This window comes from Mugil cephalus, chromosome 23, assembly GCF_022458985.1.
Source record: "Mugil cephalus isolate CIBA_MC_2020 chromosome 23, CIBA_Mcephalus_1.1, whole genome shotgun sequence".
Lineage (NCBI taxonomy): Eukaryota > Metazoa > Chordata > Actinopteri > Mugiliformes > Mugilidae > Mugil > Mugil cephalus.
Genome location: NC_061792.1, coordinates 1,205,602 through 1,228,418, shown reverse-complemented (window position 1 = coordinate 1,228,418; position 22,817 = coordinate 1,205,602). Strand labels below are relative to the sequence as shown.

Below are 22,817 nucleotides of genomic sequence, written 5' to 3'. Positions count from 1 at the left end.
ATAACACGCCTGATCTCGGAAGCTAAACAGTGTAGGCCCTGGTTAGTTCTTGGATGGGAGACCGCCTGGGAATACCAGGTGCTGTAAGCTTTTCATTCTCATCAGGAGACATGGTAACATTTACATCATCAAAATACATGCAACGATCATTTTGACCACTTATATATAGTGCTTTAGTGACTTTTGACATGGCTTACGGCCATACCAACCTCAACACGCCTGATCTCGTCTGATCTCGGAAGCTAAGCAGTGTAGGGCCTGGCTAGTACTTGGATGGGAGACAGCCTGGGAATACCAGGTGCTGTAGGCCTTTCATTTTCATCAGGAGACATGGTAAAATTTACATCATCAAAATACATGCAATGATGATTTTGACCACTTATACATACTGCGTTTGTGACAGTTAACGTTGCTTACGGCCATACCATCCTGAACAAGCCTGAGTTTCAGTTTGAAAGTCTAACAGAATCTACGGACCCACCTAGGTTTGTATAAAACATACTTTCAATAAGATCAAAGGCAAAGATTCTATGCCATCATGATCAAAGGAAAACATTTCATGACATCATCATCAAAGGAAAACAATTGAGGACATCATCAAAGGAAGACATCCCATGACGTCATCGCCCTGTTTCATCCATCGTTTCTTTTGTATGTGCGTGAGCATGCACGGAACTACGTATGGATGTAACGTTACTCCATGTGCGCGCATGTAGTCGCACGTGCGTCTGTACGTGCGCGAAAACAACACACAAGAATTAGACCAACATGCTCCCATAACTGTGTGTAAAGGTTTGTTTAAGCCTCATCCACATTGTATAATCAATATGTTTGTGTCACGTGTAGTTTAATCATGTGCGGCTGATTCTTTATCGTGGTATGGAACCTATTAACAGCGCTACTTGTGGCTTTACTACACAATGATGTAAGTATTATGCAAATTAGTTCTGTTTTTTGCGTTTTTTTCTGGCAATACAGCAAACCCCTACGTCTGAGGTGGTAGCCGACGTGTGCTGTCGAGATTTGTCATTTGAAATATTGACAAGTGGTTTCCTAACATTGCTTGTATTTTGCATCAATTTGCTGTTGTCCACAATTTGAACTGACGCCGAAATAAAACGAGGCCAGTGGAGATAACGTGGTCGTTAGCATACGGTGGAGTGGGGAGCTAACTACGGGGCTAAGTTAACGTGCTAACGGCCAATTTCAATGTGTCAGAATGTGTCTGTATGTATGTTAGTATTTTATTTTTATTTAACCTTTGTTTACCTAGGCAAGCATTTAAGAACAGTTTTACCGGCTGTAGTTGTGTTGTCATTTTTATTGCTGTAAGTTTTCTGTTTGTCTTGGAACAGGCTAACCGGTAGGACTATTTTATGTTATTCCCCGTGGAGAAATGAAGGTTTTATAGATAATGCAAAATGATAAAACAAACCAAAACCAAAGGAGAGAAACTATATAAAAGTAAATATGTTAAAGGTACAAAAATAATTACATCTACTACTATTTATTACTAATACTGATACAGTTGGTAGAAGAGTGGTAGTGGTGATTTTGGTTGCTCATGCCAAAAAAATCATATCAATAGTACCATCGGACGGCAGTGTTATAGATCTCACTATGTGACACTCAAGATTGAAAGGTGTTAATGAAAACTTTGATCGAGGAACCTAAATGAAAACACAACCAGAGTGAGAGAAAAGACAATTATCACAGAAAACAGAAGAAATTTGGAAAATCTTTCCCACACTCTCTCTTCCTAGCGCACTCCTCACAAAATTTACATAGAATGTGCCATAGAATGTTTTCCTTCATGATGTCATAGAATTCTGTCCTTTCATCAAATCTTTTCCTTTGGCCATGATGGCATAGAATCTTTGCCTTTGATCTTACTGAAAGTTTGTTTTATACAAGCCTCTGTGGATCTGTACATTCTTTAGTGCTTCTCAGAGTTACAAATTGAGTGCAAGCAAGACAAGAAACACACTTGAATAGAGCATGGTTCATTGATTTTCGTCCAAAGTTTTACAAAACATTTCCCGAATAACAAGCATCAATGGCAACCAACAAAACAGCAAAAGAGCTGAATATCTCAGTAGGGAGCACTCTGGGAAATTGCCTGAAAGTGCAATCTTTCCTCAGAGAGGGCGGCTTTGAATTTGTTACCATTTTCATCAGGAGACATGGTAACATTTACATCATCAAAATATATGCAATGATCATTTTGACCACTTATATATACTGCTTTAGTGATGTTTGACATTGCTTACGGGCATACCAACCTGAACACGCCCAGGTCCTGAAAGCCTTTCATTTTCATCAGGAGACATGGTAACATTTACATCATCAAAATACATGCAATGAAGATTTTGAGCACTTATATATACTGCGTTTGTGACAGTTACCATGGCTTACGGCCATACCAACCTGAACAGTCCCGATCTCGTCTGATCTCGGAACCTAAGCATGGTCGGGCCTGGTTAGTACTTGGATGGGAGACCGCCTGGGAATACCAGGTGCTGTAAGCCTTTCATTTTCATCAGTAGACATGGTAACATTTACATCAACAAAATACATGCAATGATGAATTTGACCACTTATATATACTGCGTTTGTGACAGTTAACATTGCTTACGGCCATACCACCCTGAACACGCCTGATCTCGTCTGATCTCGGAAGCTATGCAGCGTCGGGCCTGGTTTGTACTTGGATGGGAGACCGCCTGGGAATACCAGGTGCTGTAAGCTTTTCATTTTCATCAGGAGACATGGTAACATTTACATCATCAAAATACATGCAATGATGATTTTGACGACTTATATATACTTCTTTAGTAAGATTTGACATGGCTTACAGCCGTACCAACCTGAACACGCCCTATCTCGTCTGATCTCGGAAGCTAAGCACGGTCGGGCCTGGTTAGTACTTTGATGGGAGACCGCCTGGAAATACTAGGTGCTGTAAACCTTTCATTTTCATCAGGAGACATGGTAACATTTACATCATCAAAATACTTGCAATGATCATTTTGAGCACTTATATATACTGCTTTTGTGACTGACAAAATGGCTTAAGGGCATACCACACTGAACACACCCAGTGTCATCTGATCTCGGAAGTTTAGCAGGGTCGGGCCTGGTTAGTACTTGAATGGGAGGCTGCCCGGGAATACCAGGTCCTGTAAGCCTTTCATTTTCATCAGGGGACACAGGAACATTTCCATCATCATAATACATGCAATATTGATTTTGACCACTTATATGTACCGCTTTTGTGACTGACACCATACCACCTCGTAAGACGCCCGTGTTTGCTTGTCTCGCTTGCTTTCAGTTTGAAAGTCTAACAGAATCTACGGACCCACCTAGGTTTTTATAAAACAAACTTTCAATAAGATCAAAGGCAAAGATTCTATGCCATCATGATCAAAGGAAAACATTTCATGACATCATTATCAAAGGAAAACAATTGAGAACATCATCAAAGGAAGACATCCCATGACGTCATCGCCCTGTTTCATCCATCGTTTCTTTTGTATGTGCGTGAGCATGCACGGAACTACGTATGGATGTAACGTTACTCCATGTGCGCGCATGTAGTCGCACGTGCGTCTGTACGTGCGCGAAAACAATACACAAAAATTAGACCAACATGCTCCCATAACTGTGTGTAAAGGTTTGTTTAAGCCTCATCCACATTGTATAATCAATATGTTTGTGTCACGTGTAGTTTAATCATGTGCGGCTGATTCTTTATCGTGGTATGGAACCTATTAACAGCGCTACTTGTGGCTTTACTACACAATGATGTAAGTATTATGCAAATTAGTTCTGTTTTTGCGTTTCTTTCTGGCAATACAGCAAACCCCTACGTCTGAGGTGGTAGCCGACGTGTGCTGTCGAGATTTGTCATTTGAAATATTGACAAGTGGTTTCCTAACATTGCTTGTATTTTGCATCAATTTGCTGTTGTCCACAATTTGAACTGACGCCGAAATAAAACGAGGCCAGTGGAGATAACGTGGTCGTTAGCATACGGTGGAGTGGGGAGCTAACTACGGGGCTAAGTTAACGTGCTAACGGCCAATTTCAATGTGTCAGAATGTGTCTGTATGTATGTTAGTATTTTATTTTTATTTAACCTTTGTTTACCTAGGCAAGCATTTAAGAACAGTTTTACCGGCTGTAGTTGTGTTGTCATTTTTATTGCTGTAAGTTTTCTGTTTGTCTTGGAACAGGCTAACCGGCAGGACTATTTTATGTTATTCCCCGTGGAGAAATGAAGGTTTTACAGATAATGCAAAATGATAAAACAAACCAAAACCAAAGGAGAGAAACGATATAAAAGTAAATATGTTAAAGGTACAAAAATAATTACATCTACTACTATTTATTACTAATACTGATACAGTTGGTAGAAGAGTGGTAGTGGTGATTTTGGTTGCTCATGTCAAAAAAATCATATCAATAGTACCATCGGACGGCAGTGTTATAGATCTCACTATGTGACACTCAAGATTGAAAGGTGTTAATGAAAACTTTGATCGAGGAACCTAAATGAAAACACAACCAGAGTGAGAGAAAAGTAAATGATCACAGAAAACAGAAGAAATTTGGAAAATCTTTCCCACACTCTCTCTTCCTAGCGCACTCCTCACAAAATTTACATAGAATGTGCCATAGAATGTTTTCCTTCATGATGTCATAGAATTCTGTCCTTTCATCAAATCTTTTCCATTGGCCATGATGGCATAGAATCTTTGCCTTTGATCTTACTGAAAGTTTGTTTTATACAAGCCTCTGTGGATCTGTACATTCTTTAGTGCTTCTCAGAGTTACAAATTGACTGCAAGCAAGACAAGGAACACACTTGAATAGAGCATGGTTCATTGATTTTCGTCCAAAGTTTTACAAAACATTTCCCGAATAACAAGCATCAATGGCAACCAACAAAACAGCAAAAGAGCTGAATATCTCAGTAGGGAGCACTCTGGGAAATTGCCTGAAAGTGCAATCTTTCCTCAGAGAGGGCGGCTTTGAATTTGTTACCAAATGCTGCAAAAACCAACGAGAAAGTCGGCGTCAAAGTCAACAAGAGCCGTCCGGCAATTTTCAGACAGGCAAAAGTTGAAATTGATATGCTGAAATTGACATGCTGAAACAGCTGCGACGTCCGCCTAGGTGATGATGATTGGCTAAGGAGCAGTAGGCCTTTCACGATAAGCCAATCTCAGGCAGTGTTCAGTTTAAACACAAATCACACCCAAACCCTGGTTGGACCGGGTAGCCTTGTTTTTCTCTCTGATTCATATCTACCTGTTACATTCTGACTCTACTTCCTGGCAGACTGTATCATTGTAGAAGCTTCAGCTCAAAAACAAAAATACATGCAATGATGATTTTGACCACTTATATATACTGCGTTTGTGAAAGTTAACGTTGCTTACGGCCATACCACCCTGAACACGCCTGATCTCGTTTGGTCTCGGAAGCCAAGCAGTGTCGGCCCTGGTTAGTACTTGGATGGGAAACCACCTGGGAATACCAGTTGCTGTAAGCTTTTCATTTTCATCAGGAGGCATGGCAACATTTACATCATCAAAATACATGCAATGATGATTTTGACCACTTATATATACTGCGTTTGTAACAGTTAAAGTTGTTTACGGCCATACCACCCTGAACATGCCTGATCTCGGAAGCTAAGCAGTGTTGGGCCTGATTAGTACTTGGATGGGAGACCGTCTGGGAATACCAGGTGCTGTAAGCTTTTCATTTTCATCAGGAGACATGGTAACATTTACATCATCAAAATACATGCAATGATCATTTTGACCACTTATATATACTGCTTTAGTGACATTTGACATTGCTTACGGCCATACCAACCTGAACACGCCCGATATCGTCTGATCTCCGAAGCTAAGCACGGTCGGCCCTGGTTAGTACTTGGATGGGAGACCGCCTGGGAATACCAGTTGCTGTAAGCCTTTCATTTTCATCAGGAGACATGGTAACATTTACATCATCAAAATACATGCAATGATGATTTTGACCACTTACTGTATATATACTGCGTTTGTGACAGTTACCATTGCTTACGGCCATACCACCCTGAACATGCCTGATCTCGTCTGATCTCGGAAGCTAAGCATTGTCGGGCCTGGTTAGTACTTGGATGGGAGACCGCCTGGGAATACCAGGTGCTGTAAGCTTTTCATTCTCATCAGGAGACATGGTAACATTTACATCATCAAAATACATGCAATGATCATTTTGATCACTTATATATACTGCTTTAGTGACATTTGACATTGCTTACTGCCATACCAACCTGAACACGGCTGATCTTGTCTGATCTCGGAAGCTAAGCAGTGTAGGGCCCGGTTAGTACTTGGATGGGAGACAGCCTTGGAATACCCGGTGCTATAAGCTTTCCATTTTCATCAGTAGACATGGTAACATTTACATCATCAAAATACATGCAATGATGATTTTGACCACTTATATATACTGCGTTTGTGACAGTTAACGTTACTTATGGCCATACCACCCTGAACACGCCTGATCTCGTCTGATCTCGGAAGCTATTCCGCGTCGGGCCTGGTTCGTACTTGGATGAGAGACCGCCTGGGAATATCAGGTGCTGTAAGCTTTTCATTTTCATCAGGAGAAATGGTAACATTTACATCATCAAAATACATGCAATGATCATTTTGACCACTTATATATACTGCTTTATGAAGTTACATTGCTTACGGCCATCCCTAACCTGAACACGCCCGATTCGTCTGATTCGGAAGCTAAGCACGGTCGGGCCTGGTTAGTACTTGGATGGGAGACCGCCTGGAATACTAGTTGCATGTAACCCTTTCATTTTCATCAGGAGACATGGTAACATTTACATCATCAAAATACATGCAATGATCTTTTGACCACTTATATATACTGCGTTTGTGACATTTACATTGCTTACGGCCATACTAACCCTGAACACGCCGATATCGTCTGATCTCCGAAGCTAAGCACGTCGGTCCTGGTTAGTACTTGGATGGGAGACCGCCTGGGAATCCCTAGGTGCTGTAAGCTTTTCATTTCATCAGGAGACATGGTAACATTTACATCATCAAAATACATGCAATGATGATTTTGACCACTTATATATACTGCTTAGTGACAGTTACCTTTGTTACGGCCATACCACCCTGAAGACGCCTTATCTCTGTCTGATCTCGGAAGCAAATGCAGTCGGGTCCTAGTTGTACTTGGATGGGAGACCGCTGGGAATACCAGGTGCTGTAAGCTTTTCATTTTTCATCAGGAGACATGGTAACATTTACATCATCAAAATACATGCAATGATGATTTTGACCACTTATATATACTGCGTTTGTGACATTTACGTTGCTTACGGCCATACCACCTGAACACGCCTGATCTCGGAAGCTAAGCAGCGTCGGGCCTGGTTAGTACTTGGATTGGAGACCGCCTGGGAATACCAGGTGCTGTAAGCTTTTCATTTTCATCAGGAGACATGGTAACATTTACATCATCAAAATACATGCAATGATGATTTTGATCCACTTATATATACTGCGTTTGTGATAGTTACCTTTGCTTACGGCCATACCAACCTGAACATCACGCTCTGATCTCGGAAGCTAAGCAGGTTGGCCTGGTTAGTACTTGGATTGGAGACCGCCTGGGAATACCAGGTGCTGTAAGCTTTTCATTTTCATCGGGAGAGACATGGTAACATTTACATCATCAAAATACATGCAATGATGATTTTGACACTTATATATACTGCTTTGTGATATTTACGTCGCTTACGGCCATACCAACCTGAACATCCCGATTACGTCTGATCTCGGAAGCTAAGCATGGTCGGGCCTGGTTAGTACTTGGATGGAGACAGCCTGGGAATACTGGGTTGCTGTAAGCTTTTCATTTTCATCAGGAGACATGGTAACATTTACATCATCAAAATACATGCAATGATCATTTTGACACTTATATATACTGCTTTAGTGACATTTGACATTGCTTACGGCCATACCAACCTGAACACGCCTGGATCCCCGGAAGCTAAGCAGGTGGGCCTGGTTAGTACTTGGATGGGAGACAGCCTTTTAATACTATTTGCTGTAAGCTTTCCATTTCATCAGGAGACATGGTAACATTTACATTATCAAAATACATGCAATGATCATTTTGATCACTTATATATACTGCTTTAGTCACATTTGACATTGCTTACGGCCATACCAACCTGAACACGCCTGATCTCGGAAGCTAAGCAGTGTACGGCCCGTTTAGTACTTGGATGGGAGACAGCCTTGGAATACCCGGTGCTGTAAGCTTTCCATTTTCATCAGGAGACATGGTAACATTTACATCATCAAAATACATGCAATGATGATTTGGACCACTTATATATACTGATTTAGTGACGTTTGACATTGCTTACGGCCATACCTACCTGAACACGCCTGATCTCGTCTGATCTTGGAAGCTAAGCACGGTCGGGCCTGGTGAGTACTTAGATGGTAGACCGCCTGGGAATACTAGGTGCTGTAAGCCTTTCCTTTTCATCAGGAGACATGGTAACGTTTACATTATCAAAATACATGCAATGATGATTTTGACCACTTATATATACTGCCATTGTGACAGTTACCGTCGCTTACGGCCATACCAACCTGAACAATCCCGATCTCGTCTGATCTCGGAAGCTAAGCATGGTCGGGCCTGGTTAGTACTTGGATGGGAGACCGCCTGGGAATACCCGGTGCTGTAAGCTTTACTTTTTCATCAGGAGACATGGTAACATTTACATCATCAAAATACATGCAATGATGATTTTGACCACTTATATATACTGATTTAGTGACATTTGACATTGCTTACCGCCATACCTACCTGAACACGTCTGATCTCGGAAGCTAAGCATGGTCGGGCCTGGTTAGTACTTGGATGGGAGACCGCCTGGGAATACCAGGTGCTGTAAGCTTTTCATTCTCATCAGGAGACATGGTAACATTTACATCATCAAAATACATGCAATGATCATTTTGATCAATTATATATACTGCTTTAGTGACATTTGACATTGCTTACGGCCATACCTACCTGAACAAGCGATTCGTCTGATCTCGGAAGCTAAGCACGGTCGGGCCTGTTTAGTACTTGGATGGGAGACCGCCTGGGAATATCAGGTGCTGTAAACTTTTCATTTTCATCAGGAGACATGGTAACATTTACATGATCAAAATACATGCAATGATCATTTTGACCACTTATATATACTGCGTTAGTAACATTTGACTTTGCTTACGGCCATACCAACCTGAACAAGCCCGATCTTGTCTGATCTCGGAAGCTAAGCACGGTCGGGCCTGGTTAGTACTTGGATGGAGACCGCCTGGGAATACTAGGTGCTGTAAGCTTTTCATTCTCATCAGGAGACATGGTAACATTTACATCATCAAAATACATGCAATGATGATTTTGACCACTTATATATACTGCGTTTGTGAAAGTTACCGTCGTTTACGGCCATACCAACCTGAACAATTCTGATCTCGGAAGCTAAGCATGGTCGGGCCTGGTTAGTACTTGGATGGGAGACCGCCTGGGAATACTAGGTGCCGTAAGCCTTTCATTTTCATCAGGAGACATGGTAACATTTACATCATCAAAATACATGCAATGATCATTTTGATCACTTATATATACTGCTTTAGTGACATTTGACATTGCTTACGGCCATACCAACCTGAACACGCCTGATCTTGTCTGATCTCGGAAGCTAAGTAGTGTAGGGCCCGGTTAGTACTTGGATGGGAGACAGCCTTGGAATACCCAGTGCCTGTAAGCTTTCCATTTTCATCAGTAGACATGGTAACATTTACATCATCAAAATACATGCAATGATGATTTTGACAACTTATATATACTGCGTTTGTGACAGTTAACTTTACTTACGGCCATACCACCCTGAACACGCCTGATCTCGTCTGATCTCGGAAGCTATGCCGCGTCGGGCCTGGTTCGTACTTGGATGAGAGACCGCCTGGGAATATCAGGTGCTGTAAGCTTTTATTTTCATCAGGTAGACATGGTAACATTTACATCATCAAAATACATGCAATGATCATTTTGACCACTTATATATACTGCGTTAGTACATTTGACTTTGCTTACGGCCTTTACCAACCTGAACAGCCCGATCTTGTCTGATATCGGAAGCTAAGCACGGTCGGGCCTGGTTAGTACTTGGATTGGAGACAGCCTGGGAATACCAGGTGCTGTAAGCTTTTCATTCTCATCAGGAGACATGGTAACATTTACATCATCAAAATAAATGCAATGATGATTTTGACCACTTATATATACTGCGTTTGTGATAGTTACCGTCGCTTACGGCCATACCAACCTGAACAATCCCGATCTCCTCTGATCTCGGAAGCTAAGCATGGTCGGGCCTGGTTAGTACTTGGATGGGAGACCGCCTGGGAATACCAGGTGCAGTAAGCTTTTCATTTTCATCAGGAGACATGGTAACATTTACATCATCAAAATACATGCAATGATCATTTTGACCACTTATATATACTGCTTTAGTGACATTTGACATTGCTTACGGCCATACCAACCTGAAAAACGCCCGATATCGTCTGATCTCGAAGCTAAGCACGGTCGGGCCTGGTTAGTACTTGGATGTGAGACCGCCTGAGAATACTGGGTTGCTGTAAGCCTTTCATTTTCATCAGGAGACATGGTAACATTTACATCATCAAAATACATGCAATGATGATTTGACCACTTATATATACTGCGTTTGTGACAGTGACCATTGCTTACCGCCATACCACCCTGAAGACGCCTGTTCTCGTCTGATCTCGGAAGCTAAGCATTGTCGGTCCTGGTTAGTACTTGGATGGGAGACCGCCTGGGAATACCAGGTGCTGTAAGCTTTTCATTTTTCATCAGGAGACATGGTAACATTTACATCATCAAAATACATGCAATGTTTCATTTTGACCACTTATATATACTGCTTTGTGACATTTGACGTTGATTACGGCCATACCACCCTGAACACGCCTACTTTTCTGATCTCGGAAGCTATGCAGCGTCGGCCTGGTTTGTACTTGGATGGGAGACCGCCTGGGAATACCAGGTGCTGTAAGCTTTTCATTTTCATCAGGAGACATGGTAACATTTACATCATCAAAATACATGCAATGATGATTTTGACCACTTATATATACTGCGTTTGTGAAAGTTACCATTGCTTACGGCCATACCACCCTGAACACGCCTGATCTCATCTGATCTCGGAAGCTAAGCATCTGTCGGGCCGGGTTTTAGTACTTGGATGGGAGACCGCCTGGGAATACCAGGTGCTGTAAGCATTTCATTTCATCAGGAGACATGGTAACATTTACATCATCAAAATACATGCAATGATCATTTTGATCACTTATATATACTGCTTTAGTGACATTGACATTGCTTACGGCCATACCAACCTGAACACGCCCTGATCTTGTCTGATCTCGGAAGCTAAGCAGTGTAGGGCCCGTTTAGTACTTGGATGGGAGACGCCTGGAATACCGGTGCTGTAAGCTTTCCATTTTCATCAGGAGACATGGTAACATTTACATCATCAAAATACATGCAATGATGATTTTGACACTTATATATACTGATTTAGTGACGTTTGACATTGCTTACGGCCATACCTACCTGAACACGCCTGATTCTGTCTGATCTCGGAAGCTAAGCACGGTCGGGCGGGTTTGAGTACTTGATGGTAGACCGCCTGGAATACAGGTGCTGTAAGCCTTTCATTTTCATCAGGAGACATGGTAACGTTTACATCATCAAAATACATGCAATGATGATTTTGACCACTTATATATACTGATTTGTGACGTTACGTTGCTTACGGCCATACCAACCTGAAACTCCGATCTTGTTTGATCTCGGAAGCTAAGCAGGTCGTGCCGGGTTTAGTACTTGGATGGTAGACCGCCTGGGAATACCGGTGCTGTAAGCTTTCCCATTTCCATCAGGAGACATGGTAACATTTACATCATCAAAATACATGCAATGATGATTTTGACCACTTATATATACTGCATTTAGTGACATTACATTGCTTACCGCCATACAAACCTGAACACGTTTTGATCTCGGAAGCTAAGCAGGTCGGGCCTGGTTAGTACTTGGATGGGAGACCGCCTGGGAATACTAGGTGCTGTAAGGCTTTCATTTTCATCAGGAGACATGGTAACATTTACATCATCAAAATACATGAAATGATCATTTTGATCACTTATATATACTGCTTTAGTGACATTTGACATTGCTTACGGCCATACCTACCTGAACACGTCTGATCTCGGAAGCTAAGCACGGTCGGGCCTGGTTAGTACTTGGATGGGAGACCGCCTGGGAATACCAGGTGCTGTAAGCTTTTCATTTTCATCAGGAGACATGGTAACATTTACATCATCAAAATACATGCAATGATCATTTTGACCACTTATATATACTGCGTTAGTGACATTTGACTTGCTTACGGCCATACCAAACCTGAACAAGCCCGATCTTGTCTGATCTCGGAAGCTAAGCACGGTCGGGCCTGGTTAGTACTTGGATGGAGACCGCCTGGGAATATCAGGTGCTGTAAGTTTTTCATTTTCATCGCGAGACATAACATTTACAAGATCAAAATACATGCAATGATGATTTTGACCACTTATATATACTGCGTTAGTAACTATTTACTTTTTACGGCCATACCAACCTGAACAATCCCGATCTTGTCTGATCTCGGAAGCTAAGCATGGTCGGGCCTGGTTAGTACTTGGATGGAGACCGCCTGGGAATACTAGGTGCTGTAAGCTTTCATTTTCATCAGGAGACATGGTAACATTTACATCATCAAAATACATGCAATGATCATTTTGACCACTTATATATACTGCTTTAGTGATATTTACGTTGTTACGGCCATACCAACCTGAACAATCCCGATTTTGTCTGATCTCGGAAGCTAAGCATGAGGCGGCGGTTAGTACTTGGATGGGAGACCGCCTGGAATACTAGGTGCTGTAAGCTTTCCATTTTCATCAGGAGACATGGTAACATTTACATCATCAAAATACATGCAATGATGATTTTGATCACTTATATATACTGCTTTGTGACATTTAATTTTATACGGCCATCCCAAACCTGAACACGCCTGATCTGTCTGATCTCGGAAGCTATGCAGTGTGGGCCTGGTTCGTACTTGGATGGGAGACCGCCTTTGGAATATCCGGTGCTGTAAGCTTTTCATTTTCATCAGTAGACATGGTAACATTTACATCATCAAAATACATGCAATGATGATTTTGACCACTTATATATACTGCGTTAGTGACATTTACTTTACTTACGGCCATACCAACCTGAACAAGCCGATCTTGTCTGATATCGGAAGCTAAGCCGTGTCGGGCCTGGTTCTACTTGGATGGGAGACCGCCTGGGAATATAGATGCTGTAACCCTTTTCATTTACATCAGGAGACATGGTAACATTTACATCATCAAAATACATGCAATGATGATTTTGACCACTTTATATAGCTGCGTTAGTGACATTTGACTTGCTTACGGCCATACCAACCTGAACACGGGCCGATCTTGGAAGACTAAGCACGTGTCGGGCCTGGTTAGTACTTGGATGGGTGACCACCTGTGAATACTAGGTGCTGTAAGCTTTTCATTTCATCAGGAGGCATGGTAACATTTACATCATCAAAAATACATGCAATGATGATTTTGACCACTTATATATGCTGCTTTGTGATGTTTACATTGCTTACGGCCATACCAACCTGAACACGGCCGATTCTTGAAGCTAAGACGTCGGGCCTGGTTAGTACTTGGATGGGAGACCACCTGGGAATACTAGGTGCTGTAAGCTTTTCATTTTCATCAGGAGGCATGGTAACATTTACATCATCAAAATACTTGCAATGATCATTTTGACCACTTATATATACTGCTTTAGTGACAGTTACATTGCTTACGGCCATACCAACCTGAACACCGCCGATCTCATCTGAGTCTTGGAATGCTGAGGGCCTGGTTAGTACTTGATGGGAGGCCGCCTGGGAATACCAGGTGCTGTAAGCTTTTCATTCTCATCAGGAGACATGGTAACATTTACATCATCAAAATACTTTGCAATGATGATTTTGACCACTTATATATACTGCTTTGTGACATTTACATTGCTTACGGCCATACCACCCTAACACGCCGATCTCGTCTGATCTCGGAAGCTAAGCAGTGTAGGGCCTGGTTAGTACTTGGATGGGAGCCGCCTGGGAATACTAGGTGCTGTAAGCTTTCATTTTCATCAGGAGACATGGTAACATTTACATCATCAAAATACATGCAATGATGATTTTGACCACTTATATGAACTGCGTTTGTGACCGTTAAACCATTGCTTACGGCCATACCACCCTAAACAGCCTGATCTCGTCTGATCTCGGAAGCTAAGCAGTGTAGGGCCTGGTTAGTACTTGATGGGAGACCGCCTGGGAATACTAGTTGCGTAAGCCTTTCATTTTCATCAGGAGACATGGTAACATTTACATCATCAAAATACATGCAATGATCATTTTGACCACTTATATGTACTGCGTTTGTGACAGTTAACGTTGCTTACGGCCATACCATCCTGAACATGCCTGAGTTTCAGTTTGAAAGTCTAACAGAATCTACGGACCCACCTAGGTTTGTATAAAACAAACTTTCAATAAGATCAAAGGCAAAGATTCTATGCCATCATGATCAAAGGAAAACATTTCATGACATCATCATCAAAGGAAAACAATTGAGGACATCATCAAAGGAAGACATCCCATGACGTCATCGCCCTGTTTCATCCATCGTTTCTTTGTATGTGCGTCAGCATGCACGGAACTACGTATGGATGTAACGTTACTCCATGTGCGCGCATGTAGTCGCACGTGCGTCTGTACGTGCACGAAAAACAATACACAAAAATTAGACCAACATGCTCCCATAACTGTGTGTAAAGGTTTGTTTAAGCCTCATCCACATTGTATAATCAATATGTTTGTGTCACGTGTAGTTTAATCATGTGCGGCTGATTCTTTATCGTATTTCCCTCTGAGGTACATAATGGTCTAGCTAAGGCATGTTAAACCATACTGCCCGCGGGCCGGACCCGGCCCGTTGGGTGATTTGATCCGGCCCGGCATAAATTTCTGAGTATGTCAAAAAAAGAAGCGAGTCTCTAGCTCATTTCTATTAAAAGTTGTGATTTTTTAAAATAAATACAAACCAAAAGCTCCCTCCGGCCACTAGAGGGCAGTAAATGCGTAAAAGCGCTCACGTCAAGCATGCGCCACTGACACGAGTTAGTCACAGGAAATAAACATTCGCAACGTGATGTGTCCAAGTAAAAATAAACCGGCAATCTTGCTTCACCATTCACCACTACTAAACAAGTTATTGGTCAACACACTCTTCCCAAAATGGCACTGTCAAAAAAAAAAAAAAGAAGAAGAGTGGACACGGAGTACAGAGGTTTCCAGGAGAAATGGATTGAGAAGTATTTATTCACAGAAGTGAATCCAAAACGAGTGTGCTTGGTATGTAATCAGCAAGTTGCAGTGTTCAAAGATTTTAATATTCGGCGCCCACGAGACTCATCATAAAGACAAGTATGACCACTTGAAAGGACAAATAAGGAAAGACGAGATAAACAAATTGGTCGCTGGTCTGAAGAAACAGCAGTCTCTTTTTACGCACAGCCGCATTATCGCTGATGGGGCTGTAAGAGCCAGCTACATTATTGCCAACAAGCTGGTGCAGGCATCCAAGCCATTTTCTGATGGGGAGTTTGTAAAAACATGCATGCTGAAGGCTGCAGAAGTCGTGTGCCTGAAAAGCGACCTGGCTTTGCCAATATTAGTCTAACGAGGAACACTGTCGCAGATCTGGTGACAGAACTCTCAAATGACTTGAGCAGCCAACTGAAAGAGAAAATCAAGTCATTTATCGCATTTTCAATTGCAATAGATGAGAGCACCGATGTCACAGATATTGCTCAACTGGCCATATTCATTAGAGGTGTTGATGAAACTTTGACCATCACCGAGGAGCTGCTTGAATTGGTGCTCATGAATGACACCACAACAGCAGACGACATTTTCAGCGCTCTCTTTAGAGCGCTGGACTTGGTGGGAGCGGACTGGTCCCGTGCCGTGAGCCTGGCTACCGACAGTGCGCCATCAATGGTCGGGAGAAAGGCAGGCGTTGCCACAAAATTCCGTGACAAAGTACAGACCACAAATGGAGGACAAGAGTTTTGGGCATTTCACTGTATTTTGCACCAGGAGGCGTAATGTTGTAAAACACTGCAAATGGACCATGTTATGAGTGTGGTTGTGAAAACTGTCAATTTCATCAGAGCGCGCGGTCTAAATAACCGTCAGTTTGACACATTTCTCAGTGATAATGACATTCATGCTGGTCTACCATACCACACTGACGTGCGGTGGTTAAGCAGAGGTGCAGTACTCAAGCGCTTCTTTGAGCTACGAGGGGAAATTGGACAGTTCATGGAGAAGAAGGGACGTCCAGTAAAGGAACTTAAATGCAAGGAATGGGTGCAGGATCTTGCGTTTATGGTTGATATTACACAACACTTGAATACACTTAACACTATATTGCAGGGCCGTAACAGAGTTGTCACTCAATATTACGACAGCATAAGTGCGTTCAAGATGAAACTCTCACTGTGGGAGACACAACTATCGAACGGTGACACCGCGCATTTCTCTTGTCTCACAGCTGTGTGTCCGAAGGCACCGGACTGTCCCGATAATGATTTGGGTAAAAAATAAAGACAACATAACAGATTTGCTGCGAGAGTTTGAGCAGAGGTTTCAGGTATTCAGTGAACTTAAGAACAAATTTGGCTTTTTTGGCTCGCCATTTACAGCGAAGCCTTCTGATATGCCAGCTGACATTCAACTCGAGCTTATTGACTTGCAGTGCGATTCCGCTATGAAGGATAAATTTGGGTCCGTGGGATTGGATATGTTTTATCAATATCTTGTGCCAGGTTACCCCAAATTAACAGCCATGGCTGCAAAGGTTCTATCCATGTTTGGGACTACTCATCTTTGTGCACAGGTGTTCTCCGTAATGAACAATAATAAAACAAAGGAGCGCTCAAGGTTAACAAATAAACACTTGAATGACACTGTTAAATGTGCTGCTACTCAGGATTTGACACCTAATATCGATGCACTTGTGAAGGCAAAAAGATGCCAAGTTTCATGAGCCAGCAGCAGCAAGTAGACTGCAGGAGTACAGTGAGAGAGAGAGAAAAAAAGTGTGATGACACGGAATTTGTTTGCACTCATGAATACACATAATTAAAAATAAGATTAATCTGGTTTCATATTAAAGACAATTAATATTGTGCAGTATATTCTCAGCTTCAGTAGGCCCAGCCTAGTAGTTTGATCTGATGTAGTCTAATCTTATTGCCCATGCACTGCTATAACTTTTTATTTTATTTATTTATTTTATTTTATTTTGTATTTCTTTTTTTATTTATTTCAAAGCAGTATGACAATTAAGGGGAAAATATTTTTTTCATAGCTCCCACTTGAGTTTGTTTAGTGTGGTGAGTTGGTTCAGGTTTAAAACTGCATTCACTCAACTGTTAAAATAAACCAGTTGTTAACACATTTGTAGTATATTATCTTCTTGTTTTTCTCTTCTGTCCCTTTCCTGTGTTTGGGGGTTGTGAAGTGTGTATAAAGTTAAAGGTCAAAAGGTCAAAAGGTCATTTACCAGATGCCAGTTTGTAAAACGAACCAGGACATACAACCTAAAGCTTTGTTTGTGTAAGGGGGTTCTCGGGGATGACCATCCTATATAAGATGACTGTGGGAGCTGAATGGCAGAGGGGATTCGACGATTGGCCAGAAGCTCTCTCAGATTCGGCAAGAGTTTGACATTGTTCTTTCTTGTAAATAAATCTTTTTAAATGCAAGATAAGATTGTCAGCGGTGATCACTTCTTTCTTCAGCACATCAATATACAACACATTCACGGCCAAACATGAAAAATCATTTTTTTCCCATTGTTTTTGAATAAATGTGTTGTGCTTAGAAAAGATCCCTTGTCATCTGTGATTATAATATGTAGGGTAGGCTACAAATGTAGGCTGAATGATAAAGCATTAGTACTGAAAAACAAAGCTAAATATTTGGAGTTGACATTCTTTTACTGATCCGGCCCCAGAGCCAAACTGAGTTTGACATGCCAGATGTAAGTATTATGTAAATTAGTTCTGTTTTTGCGTTTCTTTCGGGCAATACAGCAAACCCCAACGTCTGAGGTGGTAGCCGACGTGTGCTGTCGAGATTTGTCATTAGAAATATTGACAAGTGGTTTCCTAACATTGCTTGTATTTTGCATCAATTTGCTGTTGTCCACAATTTGAACTGACGCCGAAATAAAACGAGGCCAGTGGAGATAACGTGGTCGTTAGCATACGGTGGAGTGGGGAGCTAACTACGGGGCTAAGTTAACGTGCTAACGGCCAATTTCAATGTGTCAGAATGTGTCTGTATGTATGTTAGTATTTTATTTTTATTTAACCTTTGTTTTCCTAGGCAAGCAATTAAGAACAGTTTTACCGGCTGTAGTTGTGTTGTCATTTTTATTGCTGTAAGTTTTCTGTTTGTCTTGGAACAGGCTAACCGGTTTAGCACGTTGTGATGCTGCCAACTGGTACAGCGTTAAATAGTTGTACAACTACAACTATAGCCGAAGAGTCAACCTTAACATATTTGAGTGTTTATGCTCTAATGCTGGACTTTTTGTGAGACATGTATAAAAGAGTGATCTATGAAAATAAAAAAAAACCCCAGTTAGTTGTCATTAGATGTACTGAATGACTTGAATCTTGAATTAGAGATAAGGCAGGACTATTTTACGTTATTCCCGTGGAGAAATGACGGTTTTACAGACAATGCAAAATGATAAAACAAACCAAAACCAAAGGAGAGAAACTATATAAAAGTAAATATGTTAAAGGTACAAAAATAATTACATCTACTACTATTTATTACTAATACTGATACAGTTGGTAGAAGAGTGGTAGTGGTGATTTTGGTTGCTCATGCCAAAATCTGACGACATATATTATCATATCAATAGTACCATCGGACGGCAGTGTTATAGATCTCACTATGTGACACTCAAGATTGAAAGGTATTAATGAAAACTTTGATCGAGGAACCTAAATGAAAACACTACCAGAGTGAGAGAAAAGAAAATTATCACAGAAAACAGAAGAAATTTGGAAAATCTTTCCCACACTCTCTCTTCCTAGCACACTCCTCACAAAATTTACATAGAATGTGCCATAGAATGTTTTCCTTCATGATGTCATAGAATTCTGTCCTTACATCAAATCTTTTCCTTTGGCCATGATGGCATAGAATCTTTGCCTTTGATCTTACTGAAAGTTTGTTTTATACAAGCCTCTGTGGATCTGTACATTCTTTAGTGCTTCTCAGAGTTACAAATTGACTGTAAGCAAGACAAGGAACACACTTGAATAGAGCATGGTTCATTGATTTTCGTCCAAAGTTTTACAAACATTTCCCGAATAACAAGCATCAATGGCAACCAACAAAACAGCAAAAGAGCTAAATATCTCAGTAGGGAGCACTCTGGGAAATTGCCTGAAAATGCAATCTTTCCTCAGAGAGGGGGGCTTTGAATTTGTTACCAAATGCTGCAAAAACCAACGAGAAAGTCGGCGTCAAAGTCAACAAGAGCCGTCCGGCAATTTTCAGACAGGCAAAAGTTGAAATTGATATGCTGAAATTGACATGCTGAAACAGCTGCGACGTCCGCATAGGTGATGATGATTGGCTAAGGTGCAGTAGGCCTTTCACGATAAGCCAATCTCAGGCAGTGTTCAGTTTAAACACAAATCACACCCAAACCCTGGTTGGACCGGGTCGAGTTGTTTTCTCCCCTGATTCATATCTACCTGTTACATTCTGACTCTACTTCCTGGCAGACTGTATCATTGTAGAAGATTCAGCTCAAAAGCAAAAATACATGCAATGATGATTTTGACCACTTATATATACTGCTTTTGTGACAGCTAACGTTGCTTACGGCCATACCACCCTGAACACGCCTAAACTCTGAAGCCAAGCAGTGTCGGGCCTGGTTAGTACTTGGATGGGAGACCCCCGGGGAATCCCAGGGGCTGTAACTTTTCATTTTCCGGGGAAAGGGAACATTTACATCATCAAAATAAGCAATGATGATTTTGCCCCACTAATTTTACTGCGTTTGGGACAGTTCCCATTGCTTAGGGGCCATACCCCCCTGAACAGCTGATTCGTTATCTGGAACAAAGAGGTAGGCCGGTTATATTGGAGGGGAGCCCCTGGAAAATTTCCCGGGTGCTGTAAGCTTTTCATTTCATGGGAGACTTTGGTAACATTTCATCAGGGAAAATAATGCAGTGATCATTTTAATCACTTATAAATATGCTTTAGTGAATTTGACGTTCCTTACGGCCATACCAACCTAACACCGATTCGTCTGATCTGGGAAAAAAGCACGGTGGGCCCCTGGTTAGTACTTGGTGGGAACCGCCTGGGAATACAGGTCTGTAACCCTTTCATTTCATCAGGAACATGGTAACATTTTAATCATCAAATACATGAAAAGATGTTTTTGAGCCTTTTTTACGGTTTGTGACAGTTCCCTGGTTACGGCAACCCAAACCCTGAAAAATCCCGATTCTTGATCTGGGAAGCTAAGCAGGGAGGGGGTTAGTCTTGGAGGGGGAAACCCCCTGGGTGTCCAGGTGCTGTAATTTTTTTCCTTTTTCTTTTCCCGGAGACATGGGAACATTTACATACAAATAATGCAATGTCATTTTGACCCCTTTATATACTGCTTTTTTGAGACAAAATGGGTTAAGGGTACCAACTGAAACACCCTGTCATTGACTCGGAAGTTTTGCAGGGGCGGGGGTGGGTTTGTACTTGAAGGGAGGCGCGGGAATACCGGGCCCGTAAACCTTTTATTTTTAGGGGACCACGAACTTTTCCTCTCAAATAATGCAATATTCTTTTTCCCCTTTTATGTAACCCCTTTTTTGGGCTGACACCCTACCACTCGTAAAACCCCGTGTTTGTTGTTCCTTCTTTCAGTTTGAAAGTCTAAAGAATCTACGGACCACCCAGGGTTTTTATAAAAAAAAACTTCAATAAGTCAAAGGGAAAATTCTATGCCATCATGATAAAGGAAAACATTTATGACATCTCACAAAAAGGGAAAAACAAATTTGAGGACATCATCAAAGGAAGACATCCCATGACGTCATCGCCCTGTTTCATCCATCGTTTCTTTTGTATGTGCGTGAGCATGCACGGAACTACGTATGGATGTAACGTTACTCCATGTGCGCGCATGTAGTCGCACGTGCGTCTGTACGTGCGCGAAAACAACACACAAGAATTAGACCAACATGCTCCCATAACTGTGTGTAAAGGTTTGTTTAAGCCTCATCCACATTGTATAATCAATATGTTTGTGTCACGTGTAGTTTAATCATGTGCGGCTGATTCTTTATCGTATTTCCTTCTGAGGTACATAATGGTCTAGCTGGAACCTATTAACAGCGCTACTTGTGGCTTTACTACACAATGATGTAAGTATTATGTAAATGATTTCTTTTTTGCGTTTCTTTCGGGCAATACAGCAAACCCCAACGTCTGAGGTGGTAGCCGACGTGTGCTGTCGAGATTTGTCATTAGAAATATTGACAAGTGGTTTCCTAACATTGCTTGTATTTTGCATCAATTTGCTGTTGTCCACAATTTGAACTGACGCCGAAATAAAACGAGGCCAGTGGAGATAACGTGGTCGTTAGCATACGGTGGAGTGGGGAGCTAACTACGGGGCTAAGTTAACGTGCTAACGGCTAATTTCAATGTGTCAGAATGTGTCTGTATGTATGTTAGTATTTTATTTTTATTTAACGTTTGTTTACAGAGGCAAGCAATTAAGAACAGTTTTACCGGCTGTAGTTGTGTTGTCATTTTTATTGCTGTAAATTTTCTGTTTGTCTTGGAACAGGCTAACCGGTTTAGCCCGTTGTGATGCTGCGAACTGGTACAGCGTTAAATAGTTGTACAACTACAACTTTAGCCGAAGAATCAACCTTAACATATTTGAGTGTTTATGCTCTAATGCTGGACTTTTTATGAGACATGTATAAAAGAGTGATCTATGAAAATAAAAAAGACCCCAGTTAGTTGTCATTAGATGTACTGAATCACTTGAATCTTGAATTAGAGATAAGGCAGGACTATTTTACGTTATTCCCGTGGAGAAATGAAGGTTTTACAGACAATGCAAAATGATAAAACAAACCAAAACCAAAGGAGAGAAACTATATAAAAGTAAATATGTTAAAGGTACAAAAATAATTACATCTACTACTATTTATTACTAATACTGATACAGTTGGTAGAAGAGTGGTAGTGGTGATTTTGGTTGCTCATGCCAAAAAAATCATATCAATGGTACCATCGGACGGCAGTGTTATAGATCTCACTATGTGACACTCAAGATTGAAAGGTGTTAATGAAAATTTTGATCGAGGAACCTAAATGAAAACACAACCAGAGTGAGAGAAAAGAAAATTATCACAGA

At 41.4% G+C, this 22,817-nt stretch overlaps 5 non-coding genes and 28 pseudogenes across 5 annotated transcripts; all 33 read left to right on the top strand.

Moving 5' to 3' along the window:
* Positions 1-191: 191 nt before the first annotated feature.
* Positions 192-310, top strand: LOC125001718 (annotated as a pseudogene).
* A 2,099-nt stretch (positions 311-2,409) lies between these two features.
* Positions 2,410-2,528, top strand: LOC125001777. The gene has a single exon (XR_007111720.1). It is a non-coding gene; the product is annotated as a 5S ribosomal RNA (ribosomal RNA).
* A 101-nt stretch (positions 2,529-2,629) lies between these two features.
* LOC125003121 lies at positions 2,630-2,748 on the top strand. The gene has a single exon (XR_007111988.1). It is a non-coding gene; the product is annotated as a 5S ribosomal RNA (ribosomal RNA).
* A 101-nt stretch (positions 2,749-2,849) lies between these two features.
* On the top strand, positions 2,850-2,968 carry LOC125002094 (annotated as a pseudogene).
* A 101-nt stretch (positions 2,969-3,069) lies between these two features.
* On the top strand, positions 3,070-3,188 carry LOC125002565 (annotated as a pseudogene).
* A 2,253-nt stretch (positions 3,189-5,441) lies between these two features.
* LOC125001875 lies at positions 5,442-5,560 on the top strand (annotated as a pseudogene).
* Positions 5,561-5,661: 101 nt separating this feature from the next.
* On the top strand, positions 5,662-5,770 carry LOC125002042 (annotated as a pseudogene).
* A 101-nt stretch (positions 5,771-5,871) lies between these two features.
* On the top strand, positions 5,872-5,990 carry LOC125002182 (annotated as a pseudogene).
* A 106-nt stretch (positions 5,991-6,096) lies between these two features.
* On the top strand, positions 6,097-6,215 carry LOC125003005. Its single transcript, XR_007111874.1, has one exon. It is a non-coding gene; the product is annotated as a 5S ribosomal RNA (ribosomal RNA).
* Positions 6,216-6,316: 101 nt separating this feature from the next.
* On the top strand, positions 6,317-6,435 carry LOC125002690 (annotated as a pseudogene).
* A 101-nt stretch (positions 6,436-6,536) lies between these two features.
* Positions 6,537-6,655, top strand: LOC125002435 (annotated as a pseudogene).
* Positions 6,656-7,406: 751 nt separating this feature from the next.
* Positions 7,407-7,514, top strand: LOC125002610 (annotated as a pseudogene).
* Positions 7,515-7,827: 313 nt separating this feature from the next.
* On the top strand, positions 7,828-7,945 carry LOC125002379 (annotated as a pseudogene).
* A 519-nt stretch (positions 7,946-8,464) lies between these two features.
* On the top strand, positions 8,465-8,583 carry LOC125001791 (annotated as a pseudogene).
* A 101-nt stretch (positions 8,584-8,684) lies between these two features.
* Positions 8,685-8,803, top strand: LOC125003051. The gene has a single exon (XR_007111920.1). It is a non-coding gene; the product is annotated as a 5S ribosomal RNA (ribosomal RNA).
* Positions 8,804-8,904: 101 nt separating this feature from the next.
* Positions 8,905-9,013, top strand: LOC125002574 (annotated as a pseudogene).
* Positions 9,014-9,114: 101 nt separating this feature from the next.
* LOC125002695 lies at positions 9,115-9,230 on the top strand (annotated as a pseudogene).
* Positions 9,231-9,331: 101 nt separating this feature from the next.
* LOC125001944 lies at positions 9,332-9,449 on the top strand (annotated as a pseudogene).
* Positions 9,450-9,550: 101 nt separating this feature from the next.
* LOC125002689 lies at positions 9,551-9,659 on the top strand (annotated as a pseudogene).
* Positions 9,660-9,760: 101 nt separating this feature from the next.
* On the top strand, positions 9,761-9,880 carry LOC125002762 (annotated as a pseudogene).
* Positions 9,881-9,981: 101 nt separating this feature from the next.
* LOC125002134 lies at positions 9,982-10,100 on the top strand (annotated as a pseudogene).
* A 100-nt stretch (positions 10,101-10,200) lies between these two features.
* LOC125002700 lies at positions 10,201-10,319 on the top strand (annotated as a pseudogene).
* A 101-nt stretch (positions 10,320-10,420) lies between these two features.
* LOC125001389 lies at positions 10,421-10,539 on the top strand. Its single transcript, XR_007111646.1, has one exon. It is a non-coding gene; the product is annotated as a 5S ribosomal RNA (ribosomal RNA).
* Positions 10,540-10,640: 101 nt separating this feature from the next.
* On the top strand, positions 10,641-10,760 carry LOC125002788 (annotated as a pseudogene).
* Positions 10,761-10,860: 100 nt separating this feature from the next.
* Positions 10,861-10,979, top strand: LOC125001895 (annotated as a pseudogene).
* A 319-nt stretch (positions 10,980-11,298) lies between these two features.
* LOC125001901 lies at positions 11,299-11,420 on the top strand (annotated as a pseudogene).
* Positions 11,421-11,519: 99 nt separating this feature from the next.
* LOC125002673 lies at positions 11,520-11,636 on the top strand (annotated as a pseudogene).
* A 315-nt stretch (positions 11,637-11,951) lies between these two features.
* LOC125002612 lies at positions 11,952-12,067 on the top strand (annotated as a pseudogene).
* A 311-nt stretch (positions 12,068-12,378) lies between these two features.
* On the top strand, positions 12,379-12,487 carry LOC125002242 (annotated as a pseudogene).
* A 100-nt stretch (positions 12,488-12,587) lies between these two features.
* On the top strand, positions 12,588-12,706 carry LOC125002334 (annotated as a pseudogene).
* Positions 12,707-12,802: 96 nt separating this feature from the next.
* LOC125002236 lies at positions 12,803-12,920 on the top strand (annotated as a pseudogene).
* A 1,378-nt stretch (positions 12,921-14,298) lies between these two features.
* Positions 14,299-14,414, top strand: LOC125002163 (annotated as a pseudogene).
* Positions 14,415-14,516: 102 nt separating this feature from the next.
* LOC125002840 lies at positions 14,517-14,632 on the top strand (annotated as a pseudogene).
* Positions 14,633-22,817: the final 8,185 nt, after the last annotated feature.